Here is a 12,405-nt window from a genome sequence, read left to right on the forward strand (position 1 = left end):
CTAGAATTAGAAATCCTACAGAAAGGAGTTTTCCTGAAAGGGCATGGGGCCGAAGAATCCACAGCCCTTTGGAGGCATTTCTGGCAAAAGGATGACAGCATGGGAACATGAAGGAAAGGACAGAAAGTTAGGAGAGTCATTACTCCGTACGGAGCATGAAGAACATGCATTTTTAATGCTTCTGTGAAAGGAACTGGAAAAGCAAAACCAGTAGATTAATGGACCATTCAGAAGTGATTAGGATGAAGAAAACATTCAGTTTTTCTTAAACCTTCTGGTAAGAGTCTCGGGTTTAGAGGAAGAATTCAAATAAATGACCAAGACAGCTGTGCCCGTTTTCTATACTAAGAATGCCAAGATAAATCACCACTTTGGTTTCTTATGGAATCAAGATTATTTTTTTCTATAAACACGGGAAATGAAATAGCCCCATTTCAAAAGGTTTTGCAAGGCGAAGAAAGTGGGGTTCTGGCACCAGCTGCATGACATCTCACTTCCTTACTCATGATGCCAGCCTAGTTATCTGTCAAAAGGCAAGATTAGCATGGCGAAAAGCTGGAGATGCCGGGGATTGAACCCGGGGCCTCATACATGCGAAGCATGCGCTCTACCACTGAGCTACATCCCCACATCCTGTAGGGGGTAGTTTTGCTCTACGCATGGAAACCTGGAATTCTATTGAATGTACATTCACCACATATGACACTGGAATGTGAAGCGTCAGGTGTGGAATTCCACATGACTTACAGCTGGATTTTCTAGCACCGTTTTTTATGGAATAAGGTTGACTCTAGAATGAATAATTCCCCACACACAACAGCTAGATGCAATCTGAAAAAGCCAGAGTATTCAAGGCAACTGGTTCAGGATACATCAAAGAAGGATATGGTTGAGTGCTGCTTCCACATCTTGTGAGATGACTTAAGGTAGCCCTGCTCTTTTTGCAGGACACACAGCTATGTTACATTAGCAAGTAAAGCGTTGAGATCTAGATGCATCTACGGCTAGGGGCGGCATGTTAATTCTGGGTTTTAGTCCATTTCATTCTCAGTTATGTGGGGGAAAAAATGGCACGATCTTTCTTAGAGAGGTGAATGGTATGCCCTGATTTCTTTTGCATCTCTAAATGTATGGGGTGTGGGTTTAATCACTGGGAAAGAGCAGTCTTCTGACCATTATAACTGCAGACGATTTTAATCCAGCGAGGCAACCGTACTGTATTGATATTCCAACATGAGAACAGCATTTTTGCTACCTTCCCTCTTCATGGTGTGTAGACGCATTTGTTAGCGGTTTCAAGCAGCCTTCTTAGCGCAGTAGGCAGCGCGTCAGTCTCATAATCTGAAGGTCCTGAGTTCCATCCTCAGAGAGGGCATTGCAGTGTTTCTTTTGTCAAGAGAAACATCTCAGATTTTCTCCAAATCTGTAAGCTATTACTCCACATCGCATCTTGCTCAGTTTTAAGGAGTTGGTGTCTTTCTAGATTCCCTCTTTCATATCCATGGCCACTCTCATTGTAGGTGAGTTTTAGCTGGGTCGGCTGCCGAAACATCTACCTTGGTACAATGAAACTGGAAGTCTTCCAAGTGCCTTCATATATTTAGTCAAGGCTTTGGAATGAATTCTGATCTGCAGGTCCTTGTTTACTTCTCTTCCAACATCCCTCAGAAATGACTATGTGGTCAATTTCATTGGAAAGCAGAAGAAGTCTACCCTTCTGTCCTAGCATTTATTTGGAGCTAGGGAAATGTTTCTCAATCAGAGGGGCACATAATGTTTTAACAAGAGGTAAAGCAGCTATGGAAAACAAAAAAGGGGAAACTCCTCCTAGCCGGATTTGAACCAGCGACCTAAGGATTTCTGTTTCTCCACTACAGTCCTCCGCTCTCCCAACTGAGCTATCGGAGGATTGGGCAGTACAGCTTTCCATGCTGCATTCATCTTTCTTTCAATAATGGTTGCGGCGGGAGTGGGGTGGGAGTACTGCAGTCTAATCTTGAAAATCATGAATATGACCTGCAGCTTGCTCTACAAATTGCCACTTCATATAGTGCATTCTCAGCTACATCTTATCACCATAAAGGGGGATTGCTTACCTACCTAAATGTGCTGTGCTGGCGTGAAGGAAAGCAGGGGACCTAGAATTAGAAATCCTACAGAAAGGAGTTTTCCTGAAAGGGCATGGGGCCGAAGAATCCACAGCCCTTTGGAGGCATTTCTGGCAAAAGGATGACAGCATGGGAACATGAAGGAAAGGACAGAAAGTTAGGAGAGTCATTACTCCGTACGGAGCATGAAGAACATGCATTTTTAATGCTTCTGTGAAAGGAACTGGAAAAGCAAAACCAGTAGATTAATGGACCATTCAGAAGTGATTAGGATGAAGAAAACATTCAGTTTTTCTTAAACCTTCTGGTAAGAGTCTCGGGTTTAGAGGAAGAATTCAAATAAATGACCAAGACAGCTGTGCCCGTTTTCTATACTAAGAATGCCAAGATAAATCACCACTTTGGTTTCTTATGGAATCAAGATTATTTTTTTCTATAAACACGGGAAATGAGATAGCCCCATTTCAAAAGGTTTTGCAAGGCGAAGAAAGTGGGGTTCTGGCACCAGCTGCATGACATCTCACTTCCTTACTCATGATGCCAGCCTAGCTATCTGTCAAAAGGCAAGATTAGCATGGCGAAAAGCTGGAGATGCCGGGGATTGAACCCGGGGCCTCATACATGCGAAGCATGCGCTCTACCACTGAGCTACATCCCCACATCCTGTAGGGGGTGGTTTTGCTCTACGCATGGAAACCTGGAATTCTATTGAATGTACATTCACCACATATGACACTGGAATGGGAAGCGTCAGGTGTGGAATTCCACATGACTTACAGCTGGATTTTCTAGCACCGTTTTTTATGGAATAAGGTTGACTCTAGAATGAATAATTCCCCACACACAACAGCTAGATGCAATCTGAAAAAGCCAGAGTATTCAAGGCAACTGGTTCAGGATACATCAAAGAAGGATATGGTTGAGTGCTGCTTCCACATCTTGTGAGATGACTTAAGGTACCCCTGCTCTTTTTGCAGGACACACAGCTATGTTACATTAGCATGTAAAGCGTTGAGATCTAGATGCATCTATGGCTAGGGGCGGCATGTTAATTCTGGGTTTTAGTCAATTTCATTCTCAGTTATGTGGGGGGAAAAATGGCACGATCTTTCTTAGAGAGGTGAATGGTATGCCCTGATTTCTTTTGCATCTCTAAATGTATGGGGTGTGGGTTTAATCACTGGGAAAGAGTAGTCTTCTGACCATTATAACTGCAGACGATTTTAATCCAGCGAGGCAACCGTACTGTATTGATATTCCAACATGAGAACAGCATTTTTGCTACCTTCCCTCTTCATGGTGTGTAGACGCATTTGTTAGTGGTTTCAAGCAGCCTTCTTAGCGCAGTAGGCAGCGCGTCAGTCTCATGATCTGAAGGTCCTGAGTTCCATCCTCAGAGAGGGCATTGCAGTGTTTCTTTTGTCAAGAGAAACATCTCAGATTTTCTCCAAATCTGTAAGCTATTACTCCACATCACATCTTGCTCAGTTTTAAGGAGTTGGTGTCTTTCTAGATTCCCTCTTTCATATCCATGGCCACTCTCATTGTAGGTGAGTTTTAGCTGGGTCGGCTGCCGAAACATCTACCTTGGTACAATGAAACTGGAAGTCTTCCAAGTGCCTTCATATATTTAGTCAAGGCTTTGGAATGAATTCTGATCTGCAGGTCCTTGTTTACTTCTCTTACAACATCCCTCAGAAATGACTATGTGGTCAATTTCATTGGAAAGCAGAAGAAGTCTACCCTTCTGTCCTAGCATTTATTTGGAGCTAGGGAAATGTTTCTCAATCAGGGGGGCACATAATGTTTTAACAAGAGAGTAAGCAGCTATGGAAAAGAAAAAAGGGGAAACTCCTCCAAGCCGGATTTGAACCAGCAACCTAAGGATTTCTGTTTCTCCACTACAGTCCTCCTCTCTCCCAACTGAGATATCGGAGGATTTGGCAGTACAGCTTTCCATGCTGCATTCATCTTTCTTTCAATAAAGGTTGCGGCGGGAGTGGGGTGGGAGTACTGCAGTCTAATCTTGAAAATCATGAATATGACCTGCAGCTTGCTCTACAAATTGCCACTTCCCAGAGTGCATTCTCAGCTACATCTTATCACCATAAAGGGGGATTGCTTACCTACCTAAATGTGCTGTGCTGGCGTGAAGGAAAGCAGGGGACCTAGAATTAGAAATCCTACAGAAAGGAGTTTTCCTGAAAGGGCATGGGGCCGAAGAATCCACAGCCCTTTGGAGGCATTTCTGGCAAAAGGATGACAGCATGGGAACATGAAGGAAAGGACAGAAAGTTAGGAGAGTCATTACTCCGTACGGAGCATGAAGAACATGCATTTTTAATGCTTCTGTGAAAGGAACTGGAAAAGCAAAACCAGTAGATTAATGGACCATTCAGAAGTGATTAGGATGAAGAAAACATTCAGTTTTTCTTAAACCTTCTGGTAAGAGTCTCGGGTTTAGAGGAAGAATTCAAATAAATGACCAAGACAGCTGTGCCCGTTTTCTATACTAAGAATGCCAAGATAAATCACCACTTTGGTTTCTTATGGAATCAAGATTATTTTTTTCTATAAACACGGGAAATGAGATAGCCCCATTTCAAAAGGTTTTGCAAGGCGAAGAAAGTGGGGTTCTGGCACCAGCTGCATGACATCTCACTTCCTTACTCATGATGCCAGCCTAGCTATCTGTCAAAAGGCAAGATTAGCATGGCGAAAAGCTGGAGATGCTGGGGATTGAACCCGGGGCCTCATACATGCGAAGCATGCGCTCTACCACTGAGCTACATCCCCACATCCTGTAGGGGGTGGTTTTGCTCTACGCATGGAAACCTGGAATTCTATTGAATGTACATTCACCACATATGACACTGGAATGGGAAGCGTCAGGTGTGGAATTCCACATGACTTACAGCTGGATTTTCTAGCACCGTTTTTTATGGAATAAGGTTGACTCTAGAATGAATAATTCCCCACACACAACAGCTAGATGCAATCTGAAAAAGCCAGAGTATTCAAGGCAACTGGTTCAGGATACATCAAAGAAGGATATGGTTGAGTGCTGCTTCCACATCTTGTGAGATGACTTAAGGTAGCCCTGCTCTTTTTGCAGGACACACAGCTATGTTACATTAGCAAGTAAAGCGTTGAGATCTAGATGCATCTACGGCTAGGGGCGGCATGTTAATTCTGGGTTTTAGTCCATTTCATTCTCAGTTATGTGGGGGAAAAAATGGCACGATCTTTCTTAGAGAGGTGAATGGTATGCCCTGATTTCTTTTGCATCTCTAAATGTATGGGGTGTGGGTTTAATCACTGGGAAAGAGCAGTCTTCTGACCATTATAACTGCAGACAATTTTAATCCAGCGAGGCAACCGTACTGTATTGATATTCCAACATGAGAACAGCATTTTTGCTACCTTCCCTCTTCATGGTGTGTAGACGCATTTGTTAGCGGTTTCAAGCAGCCTTCTTAGCGCAGTAGGCAGCGCGTCAGTCTCATAATCTGAAGGTCCTGAGTTCCATCCTCAGAGAGGGCATTGCAGTGTTTCTTTTGTCAAGAGAAACATCTCAGATTTTCTCCAAATCTGTAAGCTATTACTCCACATCGCATCTTGCTCAGTTTTAAGGAGTTGGTGTCTTTCTAGATTCCCTCTTTCATATCCATGGCCACTCTCATTGTAGGTGAGTTTTAGCTGGGTCGGCTGCCGAAACATCTACCTTGGTACAATGAAACTGGAAGTCTTCCAAGTGCCTTCATATATTTAGTCAAGGCTTTGGAATGAATTCTGATCTGCAGGTCCTTGTTTACTTCTCTTCCAACATCCCTCAGAAATGACTATGTGGTCAATTTCATTGGAAAGCAGAAGAAGTCTACCCTTCTGTCCTAGCATTTATTTGGAGCTAGGGAAATGTTTCTCAATCAGAGGGGCACATAATGTTTTAACAAGAGGTAAAGCAGCTATGGAAAACAAAAAAGGGGAAACTCCTCCAAGCTGGATTTGAACCAGCGACCTAAGGATTTCTGTTTCTCCACTACAGTCCTCCGCTCGCCCAACTGAGCTATCGGAGGATTGGGCAGTACAGCTTTCCATGCTGCATTCATCTTTCTTTCAATAATGGTTGCGGCGGGAGTGGGGTGGGAGTACTGCAGTCTAATCTTGAAAATCATGAATATGACCTGCAGCTTGCTCTACAAATTGCCACTTCCTATAGTGCATTCTTAGCTACATCTTATCACCATAAAGGGGGATTGCTTACCTACCTAAATGTGCTGTGCTGGCGTGAAGGAAAGCAGGGGACCTAGAATTAGAAATCCTACAGAAAGGAGTTTTCCTGAAAGGGCATGGGGCCGAAGAATCCACAGCCCTTTGGAGGCATTTCTGGCAAAAGGATGACAGCATGGGAACATGAAGGAAAGGACAGAAAGTTAGGAGAGTCATTACTCCGTACGGAGCATGAAGAACATGCATTTTTAATGCTTCTGTGAAAGGAACTGGAAAAGCAAAACCAGTAGATTAATGGACCATTCAGAAGTGATTAGGATGAAGAAAACATTCAGTTTTTCTTAAACCTTCTGGTAAGAGTCTCGGGTTTAGAGGAAGAATTCAAATAAATGACCAAGACAGCTGTGCCCGTTTTCTATACTAAGAATGCCAAGATAAATCACCACTTTGGTTTCTTATGGAATCAAGATTATTTTTTTCTATAAACACGGGAAATGAAATAGCCCCATTTCAAAAGGTTTTGCAAGGCGAAGAAAGTGGGGTTCTGGCACCAGCTGCATGACATCTCACTTCCTTACTCATGATGCCAGCCTAGCTATCTGTCAAAAGGCAAGATTAGCATGGCGAAAAGCTGGAGATGCCGGGGATTGAACCCGGGGCCTCATACATGCGAAGCATGCGCTCTACCACTGAGCTACATCCCCACATCCTGTAGGGGGTGGTTTTGCTCTACGCATGGAAACCTGGAATTCTATTGAATGTACATTCACCACATATGACACTGGAATGGGAAGCGTCAGGTGTGGAATTCCACATGACTTACAGCTGGATTTTCTAGCACCGTTTTTTATGGAATAAGGTTGACTCTAGAATGAATAATTCCCCACACACAACAGCTAGATGCAATCTGAAAAAGCCAGAGTATTCAAGGCAACTGGTTCAGGATACATCAAAGAAGGATATGGTTGAGTGCTGCTTCCACATCTTGTGAGATGACTTAAGGTAGCCCTGCTCTTTTTGCAGGACACACAGCTATGTTACATTAGCAAGTAAAGCGTTGAGATCTAGATGCATCTACGGCTAGGGGCGGCATGTTAATTTTGGGTTTTAGTCCATTTCATTCTCAGTTATGTGGGGGAAAAAATGGCACGATCTTTCTTAGAGAGGTGAATGGTATGCCCTGATTTCTTTTGCATCTCTAAATGTATGGGGTGTGGGTTTAATCACTGGGAAAGAGCAGTCTTCTGACCATTATAACTGCAGACGATTTTAATCCAGCGAGGCAACCGTACTGTATTGATATTCCAACATGAGAACAGCATTTTTGCTACCTTCCCTCTTCATGGTGTGTAGACGCATTTGTTAGTGGTTTCAAGCAGCCTTCTTAGCGCAGTAGGCAGCGCGTCAGTCTCATGATCTGAAGGTCCTGAGTTCCATCCTCAGAGAGGGCATTGCAGTGTTTCTTTTGTCAAGAGAAACATCTCAGATTTTCTCCAAATCTGTAAGCTATTACTCCACATCACATCTTGCTCAGTTTTAAGGAGTTGGTGTCTTTCTAGATTCCCTCTTTCATATCCATGGCCACTCTCATTGTAGGTGAGTTTTAGCTGGGTCGGCTGCCGAAACATCTACCTTGGTACAATGAAACTGGAAGTCTTCCAAGTGCCTTCATATATTTAGTCAAGGCTTTGGAATGAATTCTGATCTGCAGGTCCTTGTTTACTTCTCTTACAACATCCCTCAGAAATGACTATGTGGTCAATTTCATTGGAAAGCAGAAGAAGTCTACCCTTCTGTCCTAGCATTTATTTGGAGCTAGGGAAATGTTTCTCAATCAGGGGGGCACATAATGTTTTAACAAGAGAGTAAGCAGCTATGGAAAAGAAAAAAGGGGAAACTCCTCCAAGCCGGATTTGAACCAGCAACCTAAGGATTTCTGTTTCTCCACTACAGTCCTCCTCTCTCCCAACTGAGATATCGGAGGATTTGGCAGTACAGCTTTCCATGCTGCATTCATCTTTCTTTCAATAATGGTTGCGGCGGGAGTGGGGTGGGAGTACTGCAGTCTAATCTTGAAAATCATGAATATGACCTGCAGCTTGCTCTACAAATTGCCACTTCCCAGAGTGCATTCTCAGCTACATCTTATCACCATAAAGGGGGATTGCTTACCTACCTAAATGTGCTGTGCTGGCGTGAAGGAAAGCAGGGGACCTAGAATTAGAAATCCTACAGAAAGGAGTTTTCCTGAAAGGGCATGGGGCCGAAGAATCCACAGCCCTTTGGAGGCATTTCTGGCAAAAGGATGACAGCATGGGAACATGAAGGAAAGGACAGAAAGTTAGGAGAGTCATTACTCCGTACGGAGCATGAAGAACATGCATTTTTAATGCTTCTGTGAAAGGAACTGGAAAAGCAAAACCAGTAGATTAATGGACCATTCAGAAGTGATTAGGATGAAGAAAACATTCAGTTTTTCTTAAACCTTCTGGTAAGAGTCTCGGGTTTAGAGGAAGAATTCAAATAAATGACCAAGACAGCTGTGCCCGTTTTCTATACTAAGAATGCCAAGATAAATCACCACTTTGGTTTCTTATGGAATCAAGATTATTTTTTTCTATAAACACGGGAAATGAAATAGCCCCATTTCAAAAGGTTTTGCAAGGCGAAGAAAGTGGGGTTCTGGCACCAGCTGCATGACATCTCACTTCCTTACTCATGATGCCAGCCTAGTTATCTGTCAAAAGGCAAGATTAGCATGGCGAAAAGCTGGAGATGCCGGGGATTGAACCCGGGGCCTCATACATGCGAAGCATGCGCTCTACCACTGAGCTACATCCCCACATCCTGTAGGGGGTAGTTTTGCTCTACGCATGGAAACCTGGAATTCTATTGAATGTACATTCACCACATATGACACTGGAATGGGAAGCGTCAGGTGTGGAATTCCACATGACTTACAGCTGGATTTTCTAGCACCGTTTTTTATGGAATAAGGTTGACTCTAGAATGAATAATTCCCCACACACAACAGCTAGATGCAATCTGAAAAAGCCAGAGTATTCAAGGCAACTGGTTCAGGATACATCAAAGAAGGATATGGTTGAGTGCTGCTTCCACATCTTGTGAGATGACTTAAGGTAGCCCTGCTCTTTTTGCAGGACACACAGCTATGTTACATTAGCAAGTAAAGCGTTGAGATCTAGATGCATCTACGGCTAGGGGCGGCATGTTAATTCTGGGTTTTAGTCCATTTCATTCTCAGTTATGTGGGGGAAAAAATGGCACGATCTTTCTTAGAGAGGTGAATGGTATGCCCTGATTTCTTTTGCATCTCTAAATGTATGGGGTGTGGGTTTAATCACTGGGAAAGAGCAGTCTTCTGACCATTATAACTGCAGACGATTTTAATCCAGCGAGGCAACCGTACTGTATTGATATTCCAACATGAGAACAGCATTTTTGCTACCTTCCCTCTTCATGGTGTGTAGACGCATTTGTTAGCGGTTTCAAGCAGCCTTCTTAGCGCAGTAGGCAGCGCGTCAGTCTCATAATCTGAAGGTCCTGAGTTCCATCCTCAGAGAGGGCATTGCAGTGTTTCTTTTGTCAAGAGAAACATCTCAGATTTTCTCCAAATCTGTAAGCTATTACTCCACATCGCATCTTGCTCAGTTTTAAGGAGTTGGTGTCTTTCTAGATTCCCTCTTTCATATCCATGGCCACTCTCATTGTAGGTGAGTTTTAGCTGGGTCGGCTGCCGAAACATCTACCTTGGTACAATGAAACTGGAAGTCTTCCAAGTGCCTTCATATATTTAGTCAAGGCTTTGGAATGAATTCTGATCTGCAGGTCCTTGTTTACTTCTCTTCCAACATCCCTCAGAAATGACTATGTGGTCAATTTCATTGGAAAGCAGAAGAAGTCTACCCTTCTGTCCTAGCATTTATTTGGAGCTAGGGAAATGTTTCTCAATCAGAGGGGCACATAATGTTTTAACAAGAGGTAAAGCAGCTATGGAAAACAAAAAAGGGGAAACTCCTCCTAGCCGGATTTGAACCAGCGACCTAAGGATTTCTGTTTCTCCACTACAGTCCTCCGCTCTCCCAACTGAGCTATCGGAGGATTGGGCAGTACAGCTTTCCATGCTGCATTCATCTTTCTTTCAATAATGGTTGCGGCGGGAGTGGGGTGGGAGTACTGCAGTCTAATCTTGAAAATCATGAATATGACCTGCAGCTTGCTCTACAAATTGCCACTTCATATAGTGCATTCTCAGCTACATCTTATCACCATAAAGGGGGATTGCTTACCTACCTAAATGTGCTGTGCTGGCGTGAAGGAAAGCAGGGGACCTAGAATTAGAAATCCTACAGAAAGGAGTTTTCCTGAAAGGGCATGGGGCCGAAGAATCCACAGCCCTTTGGAGGCATTTCTGGCAAAAGGATGACAGCATGGGAACATGAAGGAAAGGACAGAAAGTTAGGAGAGTCATTACTCCGTACGGAGCATGAAGAACATGCATTTTTAATGCTTCTGTGAAAGGAACTGGAAAAGCAAAACCAGTAGATTAATGGACCATTCAGAAGTGATTAGGATGAAGAAAACATTCAGTTTTTCTTAAACCTTCTGGTAAGAGTCTCGGGTTTAGAGGAAGAATTCAAATAAATGACCAAGACAGCTGTGCCCGTTTTCTATACTAAGAATGCCAAGATAAATCACCACTTTGGTTTCTTATGGAATCAAGATTATTTTTTTCTATAAACACGGGAAATGAGATAGCCCCATTTCAAAAGGTTTTGCAAGGCGAAGAAAGTGGGGTTCTGGCACCAGCTGCATGACATCTCACTTCCTTACTCATGATGCCAGCCTAGCTATCTGTCAAAAGGCAAGATTAGCATGGCAAAAAGCTGGAGATGCCGGGGATTGAACCCGGGGCCTCATACATGCGAAGCATGCGCTCTACCACTGAGCTACATCCCCATCCTGTAGGGGGTGGTTTTGCTCTACGCATGGAAACCTGGAATTCTATTGAATGTACATTCACCACATATGACACTGGAATGGGAAGCGTCAGGTGTGGAATTCCACATGACTTACAGCTGGATTTTCTAGCACCGTTTTTTATGGAATAAGGTTGACTCTAGAATGAATAATTCCCCACACACAACAGCTAGATGCAATCTGAAAAAGCCAGAGTATTCAAGGCAACTGGTTCAGGATACATCAAAGAAGGATATGGTTGAGTGCTGCTTCCACATCTTGTGAGATGACTTAAGGTACCCCTGCTCTTTTTGCAGGACACACAGCTATGTTACATTAGCATGTAAAGCGTTGAGATCTAGATGCATCTATGGCTAGGGGCGGCATGTTAATTCTGGGTTTTAGTCAATTTCATTCTCAGTTATGTGGGGGGAAAAATGGCACGATCTTTCTTAGAGAGGTGAATGGTATGCCCTGATTTCTTTTGCATCTCTAAATGTATGGGGTGTGGGTTTAATCACTGGGAAAGAGTAGTCTTCTGACCATTATAACTGCAGACGATTTTAATCCAGCGAGGCAACCGTACTGTATTGATATTCCAACATGAGAACAGCATTTTTGCTACCTTCCCTCTTCATGGTGTGTAGACGCATTTGTTAGTGGTTTCAAGCAGCCTTCTTAGCGCAGTAGGCAGCGCGTCAGTCTCATGATCTGAAGGTCCTGAGTTCCATCCTCAGAGAGGGCATTGCAGTGTTTCTTTTGTCAAGAGAAACATCTCAGATTTTCTCCAAATCTGTAAGCTATTACTCCACATCACATCTTGCTCAGTTTTAAGGAGTTGGTGTCTTTCTAGATTCCCTCTTTCATATCCATGGCCACTCTCATTGTAGGTGAGTTTTAGCTGGGTCGGCTGCCGAAACATCTACCTTGGTACAATGAAACTGGAAGTCTTCCAAGTGCCTTCATATATTTAGTCAAGGCTTTGGAATGAATTCTGATCTGCAGGTCCTTGTTTACTTCTCTTACAACATCCCTCAGAAATGACTATGTGGTCAATTTCATTGGAAAGCAGAAGAAGTCTACCCTT

The 12,405-nt window shown here is 43.3% G+C and overlaps 6 non-coding genes across 6 annotated transcripts; all 6 read right to left on the reverse strand.

Moving 5' to 3' along the window:
- Positions 1-556: 556 nt before the first annotated feature.
- On the reverse strand, positions 557-628 carry TRNAA-CGC (transfer RNA alanine (anticodon CGC)). Its single transcript has one exon. It is a non-coding gene; the product is annotated as a tRNA-Ala (tRNA).
- Positions 629-2,694: 2,066 nt separating this feature from the next.
- On the reverse strand, positions 2,695-2,766 carry TRNAA-CGC (transfer RNA alanine (anticodon CGC)). Its single transcript has one exon. It is a non-coding gene; the product is annotated as a tRNA-Ala (tRNA).
- A 2,066-nt stretch (positions 2,767-4,832) lies between these two features.
- Positions 4,833-4,904, reverse strand: TRNAA-CGC (transfer RNA alanine (anticodon CGC)). Its single transcript has one exon. It is a non-coding gene; the product is annotated as a tRNA-Ala (tRNA).
- Positions 4,905-6,970: 2,066 nt separating this feature from the next.
- TRNAA-CGC (transfer RNA alanine (anticodon CGC)) lies at positions 6,971-7,042 on the reverse strand. Its single transcript has one exon. It is a non-coding gene; the product is annotated as a tRNA-Ala (tRNA).
- A 2,066-nt stretch (positions 7,043-9,108) lies between these two features.
- On the reverse strand, positions 9,109-9,180 carry TRNAA-CGC (transfer RNA alanine (anticodon CGC)). The gene has a single exon. It is a non-coding gene; the product is annotated as a tRNA-Ala (tRNA).
- Positions 9,181-11,246: 2,066 nt separating this feature from the next.
- TRNAA-CGC (transfer RNA alanine (anticodon CGC)) lies at positions 11,247-11,318 on the reverse strand. Its single transcript has one exon. It is a non-coding gene; the product is annotated as a tRNA-Ala (tRNA).
- Positions 11,319-12,405: the final 1,087 nt, after the last annotated feature.

This window comes from Pleurodeles waltl, unplaced genomic scaffold (genome assembly GCF_031143425.1).
Source record: "Pleurodeles waltl isolate 20211129_DDA unplaced genomic scaffold, aPleWal1.hap1.20221129 scaffold_70, whole genome shotgun sequence".
Taxonomy (NCBI): domain Eukaryota; kingdom Metazoa; phylum Chordata; class Amphibia; order Caudata; family Salamandridae; genus Pleurodeles; species Pleurodeles waltl.